This window comes from Hylaeus anthracinus, unplaced genomic scaffold, assembly GCF_026225885.1.
Source record: "Hylaeus anthracinus isolate JK02 unplaced genomic scaffold, UHH_iyHylAnth1.0_haploid 4, whole genome shotgun sequence".
Taxonomy (NCBI): domain Eukaryota; kingdom Metazoa; phylum Arthropoda; class Insecta; order Hymenoptera; family Colletidae; genus Hylaeus; species Hylaeus anthracinus.
In genome coordinates this window covers 4956549-4961163 of record NW_026535289.1, presented here as the reverse complement: position 1 = coordinate 4961163, position 4615 = coordinate 4956549, and positions in this window count along the sequence as shown.

Here is a 4615-nt window from a genome sequence, read left to right as displayed (position 1 = left end):
AGAGAGAGAGAGAGAGAGAGAGAGAGAGAGAGAGAGAGAGAGAGAGAGAGAGAGAGAAATAAAGCAAAACGTATAAACGTAGTTAGGAATGTGATGCGCTAATACTAGAGAGAAAGAGCGAGAAAGAGAAGAAAAGAAAAGGAGAAATGGAATCCTTCATATTCGTTGGGAGAACGACGCGTTACAGAGATCCATCGCTATTTATTACACAAATAGATGAAGTATTTTGTAAAGAAAAAAATAACTTAGGGAATATATACAAATCTATCGTCGATATATTTTTAATTACCACTTAAACCGTGAATGTTTATATACACGCGCATTTTCGTTTTACTTTCAATGAAACTCGTACATTCAGTTGTTTGCGCAAACCCATTAAATCGGTTTCAAGCTAGTCTTCTTCCAATCGATCCTCGATTAATTCTTCCGCATCATGTTTCTAGCGTCATACGTTCTAGCAAGTAATATGAAAAATTCAGGATTCGCCAGACCTCAAGTATAAGGATGTACTAAAAATATATTATATATATATAATAATATATATATATATATATATATAAAAGAATGAGCTGTATTATTATAAAAAATACTCCACCGCTATGTACTTGTAACCGTAAAAAAAGAAAACAGAGAGTACACCTTAGGTTATACGTTTAGCCAGTAAGTTTGTATACAAGAAGAAAAAAAAAATGAAGAAATTACTACGACGTAAGTTGAAGGCGGAAGGAAAGCATAAAAAAATGTGTGTGCCATATCGAGAAGAATGCATCTAATGCGTGTGTATGTGGTTTTGCGTGCGAAAGCGTGTTTATGCGTGCGTATATAATGCAAAAGCGAGAAAGAGTATGAGTGAGAAAAAGAGCCTGTGAGCAACAAAAAATGAGAGAGCGTTTACATGTGCGTAGTCGCGTGTACCGTGAGAGAAAAATGTCAAATTTCTCGAAAAGACGGAAAACGGACTATGCGATGAGATTAATGACAAATAGCTTTACGATTTATAAGAAATGAAAAAAAAAAGAGAGAGAAAGAGAGCGAGAGAGCAAGATTTTTCAAAGTTCGGCGTACGATTTTTTGAGTGATTATAAACAAATGAGAAGCTCAAGAAGCGGTCTATTTTGAAGGGTTAGCGACGAGAACCTGATGATATTTCCACATTCGACGGGACGAACGGTTTTCAACAAGCTCCTTTGATACTTCGAAACCCGATCGTTTCGTCGGGGTGTAGGCGTAGTTGGTGTTCCTAGAGAATAAAAAGAAGAAGAAAAAAAAAAGAAATAAAAAAGATAAAAATGAGGGAGGAATAATAATTAAACGCGTCTCTAAAGAAGGAAGAAAACAATTCTCCGGTGCCTTTGCATAGCGCTGGACTGTTTCCGCACCTGCATACTTTTCCACCTAAGTCGAGTCTAAGGAGTGGCCTCGTGCGTAGCTCTTTCTCGGGACACCCTGTATGCTCCTTTCCTCTTTCGTCTCCCGTACGAAACTTTTTCGTCGTTTTTTCGCCATCCTGCTCCTTTTTGCGCCGCGGAACAAGCTAAAGGACGAAACAAAAAAAAAAAAGAAAAGAGGTTTAACGGGCGATGGAGAGAGGAACAAAATGAAATATTTTTTAATAATGCGAAAATGATCGAAAGAGAAAAAAGCGAGAGAAAGAGACGGGGGAGAAAAACGTAAGTTTTTAAGGCTTGAGACGTTTTGCTGGCGATGAGAGAGCGTCGGCAAACAGCACGAACAAACCGAGCACTTTTGTACTGTTTTTAATTGAAGAACGAAGGAAACACCTGCGATTTGGTTCTAGCGTCGTAAGCTTCATTCCTCGAATTCTCGATTAAACTTTTTGTTATTCGAATCGTCACGTTGGGTGAGAGATTGTAATGAAAATTACGAAAATGTTTGACGCTGGGTTTACAGAGATTTCTCGTCAGATTTTTAATAACGAAGTGATGCTTTCATAAATGAAGTTGATTTACTAAAATTAATTTGCGTATATGTTTGTATCTTTATGGAGATAAGAGTCAGCATAAGCAAAAAAATATTTATGAAATATCTTTTTGATATAAATATTTATCAAAAATAATTATATTATAAATCGAAAAAATTGTTTCTGTAAACACGTTGTGAAAATAGAAATGGATCAAAGTGGCCGTGCTCCGTAAGCCTAGCGTTAAGTCTATCTTTTTCGACAAAATTCAAATTTTATTTCTGTTGTTATGTATATACGTTTCGTATTTATTCGTTTCGCATACAAATGTTATGGATATACGTCGAGATTTTCGTTTATAGTACGAGTCGAAAGAATCGGAATTAACTTGAGAAAACGATAGCATTGGGGAAAAACTAATTCGCAAAAATCCACAGTTCGAAACGTTCTGTTTCCCATCTTACTTTTGACGTTAGTCAGGAAACATTCTCTGTTTGTAATCGATAGTAGCGACTAATTAAACAATAAGTATCGCGTTTTATAGAGCATAAGTAGTAACTAAGGTATAGGCCTTTATTGCCTAAGTTGCACGAGCTAAGAGTATGAGAGGAGAGATTGCGTGCGTACGAGCGAAAGAGATAATAAGATTGAACATTCACATATATCTCGTTTTGCAATTTAAATCTCCCAACTGTGAACAAGAGAAATAATGATCAAATCGATACGAAACTTCCATGAATTTACGCGATTTCCGTTTATGTTTCATCGAGTGTTCCGCAGTGGTGTTCATTTAATCCTCTATTTTTCCAATTTAAGTATAATTAAGCGATATCAAAATTCGATGACGTCGTAAACTGCAAAAAAAAAAAAAAGAATTGTGAGAAAAACGCTTAACTTCGATACTTTTAAAACGTAGAGGATTAATTATAGGAAACGTCATTTTTATCGTTATTATAACCGCTTTTTGTAACATTTGTACTATCATTTACAGCGATACAAATAGATACTTAAACTTGTACTTCTGTAGTAAGTTCTAAAGCAATCATTGCTCGAAATGTATCGACGTATTTACCAATACTCATATAATTTCATCGATTCCTCGAAATTGTTTAAGACCTTGAGACTATCGCGTTCTTCAGTGCGTAACCAGTGTTGGGCAAAATGCAATCCACGATTAGCTCTGAAATGTTACAAATTACTGTATCAGTGCGAGGATGTATAATCTCAGATAAAAGATTGTAGTTCAACTATTGCCGATTAATTCGACAATTGCGAGCGATTATTGCAAAAGTAATCACTGCCCAACTCTGCGCGTGACCTCGAACCGCGGCAAGAAAGACGTTGCGCCAAATTTCGAGCATTGATTTCGTTACTTAACCCTTTGTGCTCTAAACATTATAATTTCGCACAGTTCAGCTCCAAGTCGTCCTCTTTATTTCGTTTCACGTAGAGTGGAGCGCGACGTTGGAGTTACTGGAGCAAAATCTGACGGCGAAGAGAGCACGCCCTTTGGATCGCAAAGGGTTAACGGTAGTTAACGTATTAGGTGGAGGAATTCTTTCTGTGCCTTTATATTCAATTACTTGTTACTTTTTATTATATTTAAAATTATCAACCTTGTAGGTTCTCGACCTGATCTTTATTACAATGAATCTGTACATGTGATATTATTACTGTTATTATATCGTAAAGAGGTAAAATTTGTTTGTATGTAAGAGGTAATCTCTGGAACTACCGAACCGATTTTAACAATTTTGTTAGTAATAGAAAGCTACACTATTCCTTAGTAACATAGGCTATGTTTTATTTTGATAAAAATAAGGTTTCAGTTCGAAATCTCAATATTTGTACATAAGCAAAACTTGTGGGATAGTGAACCTCGTACACATAGGTGCATTCCAATGACCACCAGATCGAGACTTATGTGTATATTGTAGATACATTGCAATAGAGATCAGGTTGAACATTTAGCAGATTCGTGCTTTAACATGCTTTAACGTAAATGGTGAGTAAACGTATCTTTTTAAATTAAAATTACAGATAATTGAATATAGAGGCACAGAATTGATTTCTACACTCGATAAAACCGACACGACAAGCGATCAGACGTAAAAGTAATCGCACGAACAGGGAAGAAAAAAAAAACTAAAAAAGAGTAAATACACTTTGTTGTAAATCAAACGCGATTCTCCGAGAGGTACGGGGGTGACAATGAGAATCATATTTTTCTACGCAGTGTCGAAACTCTTAATCGTACTGAATCTATGCGAGGTCCGAGCTCGTATCAACGAGCTGCAAATTAAGGTTGGTTCATGCAAAAAGAGGATAAAAGAGTACAATAACAAACTTCAAATACGCGCCAATATACAGGCCGCCGCGATTTTTTTCTCCTACGTTTCTGTTGATCATAACTTCTATATTGTAAACATTTTTTGATAGGTTTCATTTAGTAGACGAGGCTCTAAAGTTTTAATTGGCAACAGATACAGTTTTTAATAAGATAACAAAATTATAACTGGAAACAAATATTGTAATTTTAAATTGGGTATTATTTAATACGACTTATAAGGATGATATTTGATCCTAATATTATTTGATCCGCTAAACAATAAGAAACGAAAACAAACCAAGAAACAAACACAATTATCTAACCAATTAACAGAAAATTTCCATAAATAATCGATGCCAACTTAT